The 18,520-nt window shown below is 37.2% G+C and overlaps 1 pseudogene; it reads left to right on the top strand.

The window, feature by feature from the left end:
* Positions 1-3,630: 3,630 nt before the first annotated feature.
* LOC110581011 lies at positions 3,631-4,364 on the top strand (annotated as a pseudogene).
* The last annotated feature ends 14,156 nt before the right edge of the window (positions 4,365-18,520 follow it).

Genomic DNA, 18,520 nt, shown 5'->3' with positions numbered 1-18,520 from the left:
GGCGGGGGGGGGGGGGGGGGGGGGGGGGGGGGGGGGGGGGGGGGAGTGGTTAGTGGAAGAGGAAGAGACTTCAGATCTTTCTCTGCCATGGGAGGGACACAGCAGGAATGCTGCAAGCCACAAAGTGGGCACTCACCACGAACTAAATCTGTTGGCACCTTAATCCTGGACTTCTCTGCAGCTTCCAGAACTGTGAGAAATGAATACCTGTTGTATACATACATCAAAACCTCACATTGTGCACCTTAGATACATACAATGATTATTTGATAATCATTCCACAATGAAGCTGAAAAAAGTCTGTTGCTTAAGCTTCCCAGTCTCTGGCATTTAGTTACAGCATCCCAAGACAGTACAGGCACAAAGCGCTCCTGCTCAGTCATTGGCCCGAATGCAGTCACGAGAGGCAGGAAGGGGGAATCGAAGCACATGCCACGGAAGTAGAGAAAAAGAGATGTTGGAGAGCAGTGGGCATTCTCTTTCAGTAAATGTGTGTGTGTGCTTCCTTTAATGTTGGTAGTTTGCTTTTCAAAAAATCTGTGGCTCCACATTTCTTTACTGGCAGAACATAGATAGGTGTTATAGGTCTTTTCAACTTTGAACACCATGATGATTTTTAATTGATCTTTTAAAAATGTAACTTGCATTTGTTTTTCTGATCACAATTAAATTCAAACATCTTTTGAAATGTTGTTGGCCACTGTATTTGCTTCTCTGTGCATTGCTACTTCATATTCTTTTTAATGGAGGTTTTTATTGTCTTATCAACTTATAAGAGGATTGTTATAGTTATTAACCTCCGAATTGCAAATATCTTTTCCAAATCTATCATTTTCTTTTTACCGCATTTGTGGTATCTTTTCTTGTAAAAATGTTACATTTTAAAATCATAAAATATTTATCTTTTCTCTTATGGTTCCTGGTATACCAGCTTGGTTAAAAAGTTCTCCACAAGAATTGTGCATATAGTCTCCCACATTTTATCTATAACGTTACTGCCCTGCTAAAGTTTAAACATTTCATCTATCAGGATATTATTCATGTTAAGGGAAGTAATATATTGCGGGCATGAGTAGAGAAGTGAATTCAGCACCGTAAATTTGGATTCATTCAAACAAACTTTTTGGCCAAACACTGACTTGTACAACATAAGATAGGGTTCAATTTTATTCTCTTACTAATGTATAAGGTCCAATCTCTAAGTTTTTGGCTTCTCGATATTTCAACCGATAGTAAAAATATTTTTGTCATTTTTTCCCATTGTTCATCTTTTGGAGTGTGTGAAAACACATCAGTGAGATCACCACAGAAGCTTCTTGAGCTTTTGTAAAGAAATGAACATCCACTATCACATTGTAAAGAAGAGAAGCCTGCTTATCCAGGCTTATCCAAGAACCGATCAAATTCTGTGAAATTCGTCACTTGCTTTCATAGGAAAAAAAAAAATGTGAGTATAAAAAGTAACTGCAGACTTAAAACCATGATAAGAGTAATAATAAAATCTATACCATTAAGAAAACTACAAGATGGATGTGAAGTCTCACACACGAACACATTTTCCCCTTCATTCTTTTTGCCTTTATGTTCAGGAGGTAATTGTGACCCATTGATTCTTTCCTTTCATTGTCAAAGAAAAATGTCAAGGTTAGAAACCACTTCCAGTCACATTACTTTGGAGCCCCACTTTCCTCTCACTTATTCTTTTAAAAGCCCTTTGCTTGGGCTTAGTAGGGCAAGTTGAATGTCTGAGATCTAAAATGTCATAAAGAAATGCTCTTGTTAAAAAAATCACATTTCCATGAACAGAAATATTCAGAACACAAGGAGAGGATAGCACATTTTAAAATACCAGAGTAAACCATGGTATTCTTTCCCAATCAGCTGTACACAGCTTCTGTTAGATTGTATGCTAACGGAGCCCTCACACACAGAATGTCACTGACATGAAGAAATTCTAAGAAAAATTCTTAAATGAAGTTTGATTTTCCTGGCAGACATTGCTAAAGCTATTCCAGTTTAGATGTTCTGAGCACAGCCCTGAATTTCAGCACTTCTCCGGTTTCAATCACTTCCACGGGCATATCTTTATTTAATCATTTCAGTTTGAAAGGCATATTTGTTGTCCATTTTAAGCACATTTCTTTCATTATCACTTTGTCACCCAAAAATAGTGTTTTCTTGAGGGCTCATTTTTATTTAGCAAAAATGACCATAATGCCCTTTAAAAGTTGTGAAATCTTCTTTTGAATATTTTCAAATACCTAGAGCCATAGACTCAAAGATTCTCAGAATGATTTAACTTGTATTCGTGTATCAGGCTAAAATATGCTAGGAGAAGAAACAAAACAGTACGTATGGCAGGGCGCTGATTTCTTAATTATAAAAATTGGTACCACTCAAACTATTTTGGCAAAAATGTCTCCTGGGACTACTCTGGTCATTTTCTTGAAAGCATGTTCTAGTTGAATGATTGATCACTCCCTGATGCAGAGAGCCGCCATGATTTATCTGGTTTCTCACTCTTCTTTCTGTTGTGCTTTATGATTGGAGAATGGCTTGATTCAGTAACTTCTTTGATAGCTATAAAATAACATTACATCCAGATGAAATGAAAAATGTAATTAATCTCATTATATATAACAGTAGCAAACTCACATTTGGGTTCTGGAGAATTCTGAGAAACTGAGGAAAATTAAGGCCCCTCTTCCAAGAACAATGAAAGTACAAACAAACATTGATGCGTTGATGAGGTGTTTCTTCTATTCCATGAAGTGCATTAACAGACCGTTCTCTAAGATTAAGTGTTGTCATTGTGGTAGTGATATACTGCTATATAACAATATTGTCACAAACTTATCACTTAACACGACACACATTTTTTTATCCTACAGTTTCTATGGATAGGCGTCTGGGCTGAGCTTAGCTAGGTTCTCTGCTTTAGGGTCTTACAAAGTTGTAGTCAAGGTGTTGTCAAGGCCTATGGTCTGAGGCTTGAGTAGGATCCACTTCCAAACTTGCTGGTAGAATTCAGTTTCTTGCAGGGCCTGGAAGGCTTAGTTTCTTGCCAGCGGCTGACCAGAGGCTGTCCTGAGTGCAGTTCACAGCATGACATTATCGTTGACTTCTTTAAAGCCAGCAAGTGGGAGAGAGTCTAGCAAGACCAGCTTATAATTTTTTTTCCAGCTTTATTGAGGTATAAATTAACAAATAAAAATTGTATATATTTAAGGTGGATGACTTGATGTTTTGATATACATATACACTTTGAAATGATCCCCCCAATCAAGCTAGTTAACATTTCCACCATCTCACATAATTACCTTTCTTTCTTTCTTTCTTTTCTTTCTTTCTTTCTTTCTTTCTTTCTTTCTTTCTTCTTTCTTTCTTTCTTTTCTTCTTTCTTTCCTTCTTTCTCTTTTCTTCTTCTTCTTCTTCTTCTTCTTCTTCTCCTCCTCCTCCTCCTCCTCCTCCTCTTCCTCCTTATCTTCCTCCTCCTCTTCCTCCTTATCTTCCTCCTCCTCCTCTTCCTCCTTATGCTTCTTCTTCTTCTCTTATGGAGACAGTATTTAGAGTCTCTCTTCTTAGCAAATTCAAGTATACAGCTTTTTTTTTTTTTCCCTAGCTGGAACCATGGAGGGTGCAGAAGAAAAGAAAAAGAAGTTTCCTACTGTGTCAGAGACCCTTAAGAAAAAGCAAAAGAATTCTGCAGAGTTAATATCAAGCATCTGAGAAAGAAATTTGTTCAAAAGATGCTTCAAAAGGCATTGAGGAAGCTTATTTATGAAAAAGCTAAGCATTACCACAAGGAATATAGGCAGATGTATGAACTAAGATTCAAATGGTTAGGATGGCAAGAAAAGCTGGCAACTTCTATGTACCTACAGAACCCAAATTGGCATTTGTCATCAGGATCAGAGGTATCAGTGGTGAGAACCCAAAGGTTTGAAAGATGTTGCAGCTTCTTTGTCATCACCAGATTCAATGCCACCTTTGTTAAGCTCAACAAGGCTTCAGCTACCATGCTAAGGATTGTGAAACCACGTATAGCATGGGGGTACCTAAACCTGAAGTCTGTAAATGAATTGCTCTATAAGCATGGTTATGGCAAAATCAACAAGAAGTGACAGATAACACATTGATTGCTCAATCTCTTGGTAAATATGGCATCATCTGCATGGAGGATCTGACTGACGAGACCTATACTGTTGGAAAAGGTTTCAAAGAAGCAAACAATTTCTTAATGGCCCTTCAAATGATCTTCCCCATGATGGAGAATGAAGAAAAAGATCACGCATCTTGTAGAAGGTGGAGATGCTGGCCACAGGGAAGACCAAATCAATAGGCTTATTGGAAGGATGAACTAAGATATCTAACCATGATTATTGTTTTAATCTGGTCAGTTAATACATGACTACTTTCAAATTGAAAAAAAAAAATTCAAGTATACAATATGGTTTTGTTAACTATAATCACCATGCTGTACATTAGATCTCCAGAACTTATTCATCTTACATAACCAGAACTTTGTACTCTTTGACCAGCATCTCCCCATTTCTCCCTGTGCTCAGCCCATGATAACCACCAGATATAACTCCCTGCACCTAGGAATTTGACTATTTTAGATTCCTCATATAAGTGAGATTATGCAGTATTTGTCTTTCTGTCGGGCTTATTTCACTTAGCGTGATGTCTTCCAGGTCCATCCACATTGTCACAAATGGCAGGATTTCCTTCTTTTTTTAAGGCTGAATTACATGTGTATATATCTCACATTTTCTTTATCCTTTCACCAGTCAACAGACATTAGGTTGTTTTCCATATCTTGGTTATTGTGAATAATGCTGCTGTGAAGAAGAGAGTACAGATATCTCTTTGAGATACTGATTTTATTTCCTTTGGGTATGTACCCAGAAGCAAGATTGCTGGATCATATGATATTTCTACTTTTAATTTCCTGAGGAACCTCCATAATGTTTTCCATGGTGGCTGTACCAATATAGGACACAAGGGTTCACTTTTCTTCAGATGCTTGCCAACGCTTGTTATCTTTTGTCATTTTGATAATAACCATTCTAAACTGTGTGATGTTTTAATTAAAATAATAGTAAATATTCTGAATTTCTCATTATAATATGAGGTAAAAAATTAATAGTTCTAACAGTTTTTAGGTGTGCACAAGATTACCTCAAGTTGTATTCTATATTCAAAACAGCTAAGTAGCTTTTATATAATTGATGAGTTACTACATATTTCCTCACCATATTTTTTAAAGAAGGGGTTTGGGTTATATTTGTTATTTTCAAAAATTAAAAGATCTATGAATTCCAAGTCCTGTGATCTAGTTATTTCATGGAGAAGATGATAATGTTTTTGTATAATTTAAAAATCACATAATGCAGTAATTTAGGAATTATTTTCCTAGCACCCATGTGGTCAAGACAGTTGGGCAATAAATAAATTACCACTGGAAGTGAGAAGAGGGAGAATTTAACTGTGACTGGAGTGATCACAAAGGACTTCAAGAGGGGGACCCATAAAAATTTTTTGAAACTGGGAGAAAACTATAAGATCATTTAGTCCAATGACTTCATTTTACATGTGTAAAGACTGGCATGCATACTCCTAAGTCATATATATAGCTGGACATTCAATCCCAGTACATGGATACTCTACTCTGTCCATTTTGGTATTCTCTATTTTTAAGGATTTTCCAGGCAGAAGTGAAGAGTTTTACTTGACTCATGATTTAAAAATTGGGTGTGGGAAAGAGTTTTTATCATAAATGGAGTTCATTTATTCCTTCCATGGAGACTCTAAGCTTCTTATTTTCAAAACAAGAGAAATCTGTTCTGAGGCAAAATGAACAGAGGTTTGGAGTAGAGATCCAATTGCCTTAAAGAAGGCATGATCTAAAATGGACTAGAAGCAAAAGACATGTAAACTGTATGTTTTCTGGAAAGAAATTTGGCCAGAAAAATATCAAACATTCTGACCTATTAATACCTATAAGGAAATAAAAATGTACCAACGAAGACTTATATACATAAATGTTCACAAAATTATTTACAAAGCAAAAACTGAAAATTACCTGCATGCTTGATTAGAATAAGAAATTCCTTGATATTCTCAATCTTTCTGGGGGGCTAAGTCTTCTTAAGTCTTCTGACATAAATGAAGTCGAATAGTAACTTATCAGGTGGAACCACGCTAGTCTAAATCAAGGCTAGCCCAGTTGTGCTGGTGTTTTGGCAATTTGCAGAACCACCACAAATGATAAAAATGAATTCCTAAGCTGCCAAAAAATTACTGGCTCAAATGAAGGCAGTTTCTATTTGGCTAAACTCTTCAAGAGGATAGTCATTAACATTTTGAAACTTCCATCGTTTGTTATTTCTGAAGTTAAAGGGAAGTTAAGCTGAAAACTTTAGGAAAAAATTCCTATATTAAAATAAAGCAAAGTTTTTGCCCCCCCACCCCTCCACCACCCCCCCGCCCCCGCCTTTTCTCAGTTGTTTTTATGGGCCTAGATGCTTGGAGACAAAGCTAACACAACAAGAAATTTTAAAAACGTGGTTTCAAAGAGCAGCTTCACTGTCTTATTGATAAACTGATATATTATTATCAAACCAATTTTAATTCAGTCTTCAAAATGTAATCGTTCTTTCAGAAACACCAGGAGACACTTTAAGAATAATGCATTTTGTCCATCATTTACTTTCATCTGTCATTTAAATACTGATTTTTTTCCCCATAGGGAGAAAAAGAAAGTTTTACCATGTTTTCAACATGCTGTCAAGGATGTCTTTATTGTCATTCCAGGAGATGTCTATGCAATTTCCTCTCCCTGGAGGGATGATATACCGACCTTCCTCATTCAGACAGAATAAAGGAGGTTATGGTGGCACTACCCACCTCCTACTAGAACTTCATTTCTATCAGCAAAGAGACAAAAGAAACTTTGAGAATTAAAATCTCTTCTACTTCATTTCTTAGTGTTCTTTTCAGATGGAATTTGGAAACTGAGGTTGATCGTTAATTAAGATCTAAAGATTTGCAAACTTCCTCTCAAAGTCAACCATTCATAAGTGGTCTTGCTTACTGATGAAAGACAGAAAGGCAGAAAGTATTTTCTGAAACCTCAGAGACAGAAGGTGTTCAACACAGATGTTCAGGTGAAGTGGCAGTTCCAAAACACTGTACCGGGGAGACACTTAGCATGTCTGACTCCATATTGCTTCTATCTCCCTTGTAGCTGTGACCTAGAGCTTAGAGACCCCGGCTTAACCCTGCATACAGACATGTTAATCATCAGAGGAATTTGTAAAGGAATTTAAAGCTGAGATTTGGAAAAAAAAAAAAGAAAACTTTTTTTTTTTTTTACCCCAACTTACCTCACTCAAGGAGATAAGGGAATATGTACAGAAATGACTATGCTATGTTTAAGGTTTGCAGGAATGACATGACCAGATTCCTGTACCCAGTTCTTTGGGATGATATCCGCCATGTCCTCCATTTGCTGGTTTTCCAAATAAAGTTGATTTCCTCCCCCCAAATCTTGCCTCTTGACTTACTGGCCAATCGTGCAGCAAACAGAATGAGCGTGGAATCGGTTACAACACCTGTTTACTCTTCTTTAGGTTAAAAAAAAAAATGTATATATTATGAAATGCTATGAAGAAGTGGTTTCTGAGAGCAAGGTTTTGGCTTTTTTTCGTTTTTGCTAAAATGGTTAAAATTATGTCTTATTCAATTTAATTTTTTAGTAAGTTAAGAATTAGAGTATACTCCCAAAATTAGGGGGAAAGATGAAAGGATATATAACAAATTACTTCCTCAGATTAGGTTAATGAATATAATAAAAATGACCTCTGAGACATTAATAGGATCAATGCCTGGAAGCTGTGAAGTAGTTTGACCAGCCCTAGGGACAAGTTATCAAGTGTCAATCTTTAAAAATTAGTAACAATCCCATTGATGTCATTAAAATCTTTTACTTAAAGTTAAATTTTCAAACAATTGCTCTTGCAGATAAGAATAGAATATTCATTGGTATGAAATTATGCACAAGACCTATGTGCAAAGTCCCCATGTCCATCATCCATTCATCCATTAATTTATTATCTTATTTTTTCTGCAAAACTTATTGTCAAGTGCCATGCACTATGTTAAAACACTGAGGATATAGAACAAAAAAAGATACCTTCCCTTCCCGCAAGGGAGTGCACAGTCTAATTAGCAAAAGAGATTTGCAAGATAATAAATACAATACTGTATTTTTAAATAATATTTTTTAAAGATTTGTTTATTTATTTGAAAGAGACTGTGTGTGTGCGCCTGCGGGTATGAGTGGGGAGAGGGGCAGAGGGAGAGAATCTTCAAGGAGACTCCCACTGAGTGTGGAGCCTGACGAGCGGTCGGCCACTTAACTGACTGAACTACCCAGGGACCCCTTAAATAATATGTTTAAAGTATATGCAGCTTTATATTTTTAAAGTATAAACAAGGAGGGTAAATTGTGCTACAGAGAGGGAAAGTTAGAAGAGATTATATGGAAGACATTTAAGCAGGGAACCATGGCAAAATGATACTAAGATGATATAAATTACTCTGACCTTGAATCCTTACCCCCAAAATTGAGTTACCATTTCCTATTAAAGAATTGGAGCTTTGAGAGATCAATTAACGTGCCTGAAGTTGCTTACTGACTAGAAGTTGTTTCAGATTTTTAATCTAAGTCGTTGTCTAAAACCTGTGTTCTTTCCTCTACTCAACATTGCTCAGTCCCACACCTCCTTGTCTGAGACCTGCTGTAAAGATTTCTCTCCCCCCTCCGCTTGTCTTCAAGATCAATGCCACTCATGACATGTCTTCCTTTTTTTTTTTGGACCCTCACTGTATTTAGTTTCAAGGAACTATAGAATCAGAGAAATGGAAGGGATAGTTGAAGCCATCCAATTCAACAGTTCTTTCACAACAAGGAGAAAGAAAAAAGATCCCAGTGAAGTTAAGTGACTGAGCAAAGTCAGAAAGCTAGTGAGTTGCAGAGTAGCTCCAGAACCATCTAGTCCAGGCACATTCCCATATGCCTAAACTGTTGCTTCTCTGGGTGGTCATAATACCCAGTGGATATAGTTTGTTTTAGGGAAAGAACTGGCTTTCTTCTTTTTATCCTCAAAAAACGTGCTAAGTACATGGGAGTGGGAAGCCAAGAGCCATAAAATGAAAGGTAACAAATAAATAAATAACTCTGTTCAGCATAAGAAATGGGGGTATAAAGAAATAAGAGGAGAATCAAGAAGGCAGAGCATCCAAACTGGAGCCCCAAATTGTCAAGGTCAGAGAGCATTATCTTTAGAGGTGTAAGTGGTATTTCTATTGTGTGGCTAGAACTTGAATCCTCCTTAAAGAGGACTTCAATTACTTCTATTTTGACGTCAGTCTGTACTTTCTAATTGATTAAGTTCTTTCCTGCTTAACTCTTAACTCACAGAAAAGACCCTCCAGGGCAAAGCATCCCTTGAAGCTACCCCCTCTAGTGGCCCTGTTGCCAGCAGGACCCGGTGTGATTGACCTCAAATGATCGAGCTGACCTTTCCTGCCCGTTGCATGTACCCACTGACCTTTGTCCCACACTTGCCTTATATAAACCTGGAAGTATTGTCAACACTTTGGAGACAGTCTTTGAGATTTTAGTCCACTGTCTTCCTGATGTTCGTCTCACTGAAATAAATTCCCTTCTCATTTCACCACCACTCGTCTCTGTGCCTTTGGATCTTGCTAGCAGTGAGGGGCCAAACTTGGTCTTTTGGGGGGACCCCGAAGCCAGGTTCACTTGCATCCCTGTGCCCCATTTATGCTCTTTGTCTTCAACTTTTAGGAAAATCTACTATGTGCATCAACTCCTTATAGTATGGCAATGAAGGAAAAGGAACTACATTCCATTTCTGGGATTACATTGTGAAATAAAAAATCCTGATTTAGTAAGGAGAGACTAATATTAGAAAGGATCGCTGCAACAGGGGGTGGGAGCAGGAAAGGATTTTTGCAGGGGAAAGGGGGCTATGTCAATAGAGAGAACTCTGACCATAACACAGGCAAGAGTCTTAAGAGTTAGGCACAAAGAGTTGTGTAGTTTCTGTCTTTGTTTTTAATAGGGGGGGAGTACCTAGAAAGAACCAGGTGTGGGGAAAGTGGGATAAGAGGGTGGCCTGATGGGAGAGTAGATCAGAGTGATTGATCCTGAGGCCAGGCTGTTTGCAGAAGGGACTGTGTGCTGGCTCAAACTGAGGGTGGGTCAAGTTCAGGGGAAGGAGAGAAACTGAACCAGTTTGGTTAACAAGCATTTTGCTCCCATAGATCAGAGAGCACAAGCAGTTCAGCTAATCATTTATGCGGCAAAAGATGGAAGTTTAGATGGACTATGTCTGGCCTTATCACAGGTAGAGGGGTGTGGGATGGGAGCACCCACGAGTCTTAATTCTATCATAAGGGAAGGGTGGTTCCTTGGCGTAAGCCTTTTTCCAGAACACAAAAGATGGTGGGGGATTTCTTCAGTGTCACTGATTTCCAGGAATACAGGGATCAGGTAAAATCCCACACTGTAAACTTGGAGCAGAAAGAAGGGAAGAAGGAAGTGTCTGTGAGAGATAAGATGATGGGAGTCAGACAAGGGTCCTGTACAGATAGGAATTCGAAGTCACCAAAATGGTACCTGAAGTGCTCAGAAGTGCAAAGAACTCTTGCGCCAACTCCATGGATCAAGTCCTCATGGCTTGTCCTCCTCCATCACAGTCAGAGAATTCTTGTCTGCCTTATGCCAACACCGGATGATAATTGGTCCTTGAAGACAGATCATTTGCCTCTCTTCCCTGTATGTATCCTTAGCAGCTGACATCAAGTAAGTACCAGAACTCAGTTGTGTTTCTAGTGTTTGTTTCCCTTAGTTCCCATTATATTTGTAGAGAAAGCACAAGGATTTTTCTTGATCGATGCAAAGATCACTTTGGTCTGTGAGTGCATGATGCAGTCGTGGGAAAGAGCACCCGGGCCGCCGAGCCTGTGGGAGGCAGGGCAGCTGGAGAAGGGACTGGGGTGGGGTTGCCTCAAACACAGGAGCAACCCCAAGGAGCTCAGGGAACTCAGCAAGAGTCACCAGTGGTGGAGAAAAGAGGAAGACATTCCAAGCTCCCAGGGGAAATAGGACACGCATACACAGATTAAAAAATCAGATGAGATTGAAGAGGTAATTGTAGGGCAGAACACATGAACTATGGCTAGGCATGGCTTATGTTTTCTACGCTTATTCTTTAATAGGATGGCAGATGACTCACAGATATTGTTGCTGGGATTCTTGTCACTTAAAGTCTTTTCTTCCAAAGTAATAAGTGATCGAATTTCTTCTGAAATGGTCCCAATCATTAATGTACAACAACCTATCTGGTCAACTTTGGAGGAACTTCCACCCTCTGTTGAGTCAATCAGATCACAATTACACAGGGAGTGCTTGCAACTCAATATAGCTTGGCCACCTGCTCTTAAACACACAGTTACACATGGAGGAGCCCAGGACAGGCCGGCCCCAAATGCACCACAATGGCATATTGATCATTTTGAATTGAAGCTACTTGAGAAACAACCAGTGCAAAGACACTCAGACCCTCCTCTGTCCTCCTGAAAGCAAGAAACAAATCTCCCATATGAAAAATAGCTTCCCTGTACTAAGAAGGAAAGAGACATCTTTATCACCAGAGATAGGGACTTTAAAGTAAAAAAAGCTGTAGAAAGAAACCTTGTTACTTTTTTTTTTTTACTAATCTACTACCTCAGTCCAAATTCTACTTAGAAATCCTTACTAATTAAAGCTCAAAAACACCTGTTTTCCTCATCCTGGAAATTTCTCAAATCTATCATTTTTTTTGTCTAAAATGTATAAAAACATTCCCATCCAGCTGGAAGACCCTGGAGGGTAGAGGAAGAATTCTCTCTCCCCAACACACACTTGGTGGATATTTGTTGGGAAGAGATGAAAAAACTTCACAGCATTATCATGCAGAAATGAAAGTGAGTGTGGCCTCACATGGCATGACAGTATGAATTAGGGTATTCTTTGTAGTGTTCAGTAGCTCTAGCTGATTACACTAGTGTGAACTCAGACCTCCCAATGCCATGATCTAAGTCAAGAAACAACTGGAGGTTCCTAAAGTCTTGTTTTCTCTTTCATACTCCCTAGAGTTTGGAGAGGAGGTATGGAGGAAGAGAGAAGGAGTTCAAAGGGATAGTCCAATTGAGAGGAAACCCCACAAAGAATATGTGGTAAAACAGCAAGAGCTATATGAGCTATAAGAAAATAGATAAAAGCAAGGGAGGAATTCATACTTTTATTGATCTACGATATTATTTTATTTTGATGCAGTTGGAGTTTTTCTAGTTAAATGTTAGTTATTTGTTAGTAGTTCAATTCTATTGGGTTAGGAAATAGTCTACACCCAATTTTTTTAATGATGCACTACCTTGTTGAGTGTGGAAAAAGTTCCACAGGCACTTGGAAAGAATGTTAATTCTATCATCATTGGGGAAGTGTCCATTTGATCGTGTTTGTTAGTTAATTGTAGTATTCAGCCCTTCTATAACTTTACTAATTTTCTTCTAGCTTGTTCTAATAGTTATTGAATGAACTGTATTAAAGGCCTCTGTTATGCTGGTGGATTTGTGTATTTCTCTGTTTAGTTCTGTCATTTTTGGCTTGTTTTATGTCATTCAAAGTTATGATTTTTAGTACATAAATTTCAAAAATTCTATCTTCCAACTGGATCGATTCATTTGAAATATATTTATCTTTTGTAATGCTTCTTGTCTGGAAGCCTCCTTTGTCTGATGTTAGTAAAATGATCATCTGTTTCTTTTTTTTTTTTTTTTAAAGATTTTATTTATTTATTTGACAGAGAGAGACATGGCGAGAGCAGGAACACAAGCAGGGGGAGTGGGAGAGGGAGAAGCAGGCTTCCCGCAGAGCAGGGAGCCCGATGTGGGACTCGATCCCAGGACCCTGGGATCATGACCTGAGCCAAAGGCAGACGCTTAACGACTGAGCCACCCAGGCGCCCCATCTGTTTCTTTTCATAGTATTTGCATGATCTATCTTCCTCCATCACTTTGCTTTCAACCATTTTGGGTTATATCCCTTGTGGTAGCATGCATTTTATTTTATTTAGTCTAGTCTCCCTTTACATTTTTTTTAATTATTATTCCATTTTTTTTTCTATCTTAAAGTTGGTTATAAATTCTTTCACTATTCTATTTTTGGCTACGCTAAAGATCACCACATGCATCACTGACTTCTTGATGCTGCCAGACAATTAGATTTTTAAAATCTATTTACCTTCTTCCCTTGTTTCATCATTGCTGTCATGAATTTGCTTCTACATTTATTTAAAACTTTACAAGGCATTGTGTACAGATTCATCTCATTTATATTAACACACATATTTTGCCATTTCCAGTGCTCTTTATTTATATCTGCAGTTCCATTTTCCATGAAGAATCATTTTCCTTCAGCCTGAGGAAATCTCTCTAATATTGTAATCAGATCTGCTGAAGATGAGTACTCCAAGATTTTGTTTGTCTGGAAATTTCTCTATTGCAATTTCATTGCGCTAGGATAGTTCTTGTGGTACGTAGAAGTCTAGTCTGGCAAATTTTTCTTGCAGCACTTTAAAAATATGATTTCATTGTTTTTTAGATTCCATTGTTTCTATTGAGAAGTCAGGTGTGTTTCATTGTCACTTTTTTGGTGATCACTTTTTCCTCTGGCTGCTTTTAAGAATTTATCTTTGTTATTGGCTTTCAATGGTTTTACTATAATGTTTATAAACGTGGTTTTCTTTTTACTTATCCCACTTGGATTAACTGAACTTCTTGAATCTGTGTGATATCTTTTACTAGTTTTGAAAAGTTCTCAGCAATTATCTCTTTAAATATTTTTTTTGATCAATCTCTGTATTTTTCTAACTAAACTCTTTTCCTTTTTCCTAATCTTACTAAAACTGTCTTCTTGTGTCTACTTGATTGTTATTCATAGATTTCACCTCTTTATCTATTTTGTCTATTTTTCATAAATTTTTTAAACTATATTAGCTAGAATTATGTTGAAGTCTTTGTTTGCTAACTTTAATATCAGTTTTACTTGTGGGCCTACATCTACTGTTTGTTTTTTCTTTGATTATCAGTCATTTCTTTGTCTTTTCCTGTATTTAGAATTTTTTTATTCCTAAATTTTTTTAATTAAAAAAAAAAAACTGCAAAGAATCTGTTTGATTTAATCTTTTGCCATAGTGGAGTTTCCCAGTCTTGTGTTGGACAGATAGGGTGAAAGGCTGATTATTTTACTCTTATCAGGAATTTAGTTGTATCAAGGCTGCTTGGCAGTTTTATTTATTTTTTTTTTAAGATTTTTTTTTAAATTATTTATTTGAAAGAGAGAGAATGAGATAGAGAGCATGAGAGGGGGGAGGGTCAGAGAGAGAGGCAGACTCCCCGCTGAGCAGGGAGCCCGACGTGGGACTCGATCCCGGGACTCCAGGATCATGACCTGAGCCGAAGGCAGTCGCTTAACCAACTGAGCCACCCAGGTGCCCGGAAGTTTTAATAATACTCAGGCTACCTCTATTTTGCCTCAGAGTGTGGTTTTCCCAAACTTTGCTTGTGAGCATAATGGGTATTTGTCTCCTCAGCCATGAAAGACTGCAGGGGATTCAGTTCTGCCCTTTTTTTTTTATTTTTAAGATTTTATTTATTTATTTTACAGAGAGAGATACAGCGAGAGAGGGAACACAAGCAGGGGGATTGGGGGAGGGAGAAGTACGCTTCCCGCGGAACATGGAGCCCGATGCGGGGCTCGATCCCAGGACTCCAGGATCATGACCTGAGCCAAAGGCAGATGCTTAACAACTGAGCCACCCGGGCGCCCCTCAGTTCTGCCCTTTGAAGATACCCAGTCTGACTCTCCAGAATCCTACCTTTTGAAGATAAAATCTGTCAAACATCTTGAAAGGGAGACTAGCTGTGCACTTGAGGCAGGTCCCACATCTGGCTGGACTTTGTTTCCTAAGCACTAAAAAGCAACAGGAGACCTCAATCTCTCTTTGAGAAGCTTTTACCATAAATCTTCTGCATCCTGCACAGCCATAGAACTCAGAAAATATGCCATTAGTAAAACCAGTCTTGTGTTTCAGGTCCCTCAAGTTTCTGATTTGTCACTTCAGATTCATACAACTGCTTTGCTGGTCTCTTTTTCACGCAGGAGCTGCCAAGACTTTTATGGCAACCTTCAGAATTTGCTAATGCCTTCATTAAATAGAAATGGTTAGCAACCATCAGCTTCACCTAGGACAGAGTCTTGATTTTCTAGAATTGGGGTTCATCTAGTCTCATTTTTCTCCTCTAATGCCTTTAAAATACAATTTTTGTGATTTTCTAGCTTTTTCTAGTTGTTCCAGGGGGAGGGTGGCCATTCACCACCTATTACATTTATATAGAAGTTGAAGTGTCGGTAAATATTAAAATGATTCTTATTCTCATTTGAAATCCCATATCACTTATAGTCTTTGATGCATTAATCGTATTCTTATATTGTTTTATTGCTTAATGTATGCTAGTCTTATTTCCTTGGAAATTATAAATGTTGAGGGAAGAAATATTGTTTTATGTCTTGTGTAAACCTATCATAATACTGAACATAGCATAATTAAAAGCCAATTTGAAACATCTGATAGTTGAAAAAGCTGGTCTATGGGACATGATAAATATTCATCACAATCACAATTCTTCCAGCTTTATCCTTGTAAATCCTTGTCTAATCCATATATCCAGTTATCTATTCATATGTATACCCTCTCTCTCGCTGACCCCCTGCAAATTGTTTGCATAAAACTCTTCTCAAGGACTGATAGAGTAAGCATATAGGAAACAAATCTGTAGCTTTTGTAAATCTGCTTACAAAAAAAGTGGCTCTTTGCATTGTTTCTTATCCTTTAAGTGTGAAATCCATCCAAGAATTTAGGGCAACGAAGGTTTATTTCTCATGATAAACTTGCATGCTTCCTTCAATTAAGCAATAAGAATTCTCTAATCCATGTAGTTTCTTCTTTGCCCTGACTGCTATGAAAATAAGGGCTATTTTTTTGTTTAGTGATTAGAGCTGCATGAGTGTATGTGTAATCTGTTTTTATTCTTACTCCTTACCCCTTGTTTCTTTATGTGGTATGTGTTAATTGTACATTTTTGTAATTGTATATTTATCACAAGCCGTACCAAATTTTGAAAATGGGTGAGAGTCTATATAATTATATAAAGCCAATATGATGGACTAGAGAGCCAGAGGATCATCAACTTTGACAAAGTTTAGGCTTTTTTATTGCCAGGAGAACCAACTTAGCATCATTTACTTAATATTTGCCAAATATTGAATCATTAGCACAACTTCATATGATTATCATTCATTTTTCCTGACTTATATTTTTTTATTTATAAAAAGGTTTAAATATCTTTCCATGATACAAGCTCAGGCTTTGTGTGTTTAAAATTTACAGGAAAAGGGTAAAATTTCCAAAACTTTGTAAAGGTTTGCCAACATAAGCTTTGGGCATCTTGAAGTATCTGAAAAATTAAATTGCCTTTTAAAATTTTACTAGAACAATAAGAGACAAAGATAAAGCTCCACCAGAGGATTTTATGAGCAAGAGCCCAAGATTTGAGTGACATAATAGGCTATAATATCAAAGCTTTAAAGATGTGTGGAATTAATAGGTTAGGGAGAAATTGATAACTCTTTAATGAGGACAATCTAAAATTTTCTTTTCAATAACTGTAGTTAGGATTTGTGCCCAAATGTTATACCACTGGCAATTTCTTTTCATTTTCCAGATGTCAGATGAGCCCCGCCCATAAGAAAGCAGATTGTTAATTCCATTCATGTATGTTAACCCTGCAGAAGACAACGTTGCTTGAAGGATCATTTCCAAATAAAAAGGACAAGCTATGTAATTATTTGGAGCCTACTAGTAATGATTATAGTCCCGAATGAGACAAAAGTTCATGCAACCACAATTTGTAAACTTGTGCTGTAATCAGTTGTAGGTTTGGTATATAAGGGAAAATGAACGCTTACTGAAGGCCAGTGTTGGAGCAAGTTGAATAAAGTCAGTCCTCTGTGTAAGTCATTAATTACCTAACTATGTCCTGTGGTAGTTTCTCCAACTTTTTATCAAGACCACATTAATTTATCAAAAAAGTTATCATGACAGTGATTTTTATAAACAAAAGACTTTATTTCAAATATATTTTACAGTTTGTGTGTAATTAGGATTGCTTTCCAGACTCTGAAATTTAATACTAAATTGAACAAGCAAGGTACAAAATGGTGGTGTTTACTTAGGCCTACTGAATTCCTACAGTTCTGGTTTTTCTTTTTTTTTCCTTTTTAAATTGAATCAGTAGAGACATCAATGATAAAACAGCTTTCATCCTCTTGGTTATATTTTGAATAGCAACAAAATACCATTCCATTCCATATTCGTCTGCATATTTAGAAAATGGCACTAATGGGGGGGGTAAAATCTCATGAATCTGGACCTGACTAATTGAAAAATGATGATTATTGTGATCAGAGCCTAACTGGTTCATTCTTGGTGGTAAAAATAAAAAAGCAAATTGGTAGAACAAACAAAATTGTAGGACAGATGTTTAGCCTGTTTAAGAAAACAAAACTATTTTTAAGAACCTTTTAGCAATACTATTGCATACACTTTACATACTAATTACAATGCTTACTTATAAAACAGTTCTTCTCAGCTAGCTACTAGGTTGCTTCAGCAACTCAAGAAAAATAAATCTTTTTTTTTTTCATAAATATTCTTTAACTCAGACATCGGTCTAATTCATGCTTACCTTCACCTCCATTGCTATAACTGAGGTTTCAATGATGGTGTTAAGTTGTAAATAGGAATGACTGCTGAACTTCAAATTTCGGTAAGAATGAGTGTCCTGATTTCTTAAAAACACACATGTGAACGTCCTCAAAACACCAACAACTGAAATTGGCAAATTTGAGATAAATGAAAAAAAAGAGAGAATGGGTCTCTTTTCACTATTGCCAGTATTTTTTGGTTGTTCAAGGCATTGGCAGTAAGAAAACAATCCATTATTGCATGCTAGTCCTAAATATTCCATAAGAAACTAAAAAAAAAAAAAAAAACCCAAACAAAAAAACACGTAAAGGCCAAGAACAGAATGCTTCTAAATTGATGTATCACAGGACAAAACTAAGTGAACTTTATTTGGTAGGAAAGAGAGGGTGGTGATTGGGACTTCACCCCTTGAGGGAACAGGTTTCAGAACCAGCCGAGATCTTCCCTGTCCACATATTGTTAGCATATCCATTATGATAATGCTGTTTTTTGAAGTAAGGGGATGAGACTGACCAGCGTAGCCGTAGGTGGTCCATTATGAACACTGCATGGAATGT

This window comes from Neomonachus schauinslandi, chromosome 5 (assembly GCF_002201575.2).
Source record: "Neomonachus schauinslandi chromosome 5, ASM220157v2, whole genome shotgun sequence".
Taxonomy (NCBI): Eukaryota; Metazoa; Chordata; class Mammalia; order Carnivora; family Phocidae; genus Neomonachus; species Neomonachus schauinslandi.
This window is presented reverse-complemented; position numbering and strand designations above follow the sequence as displayed.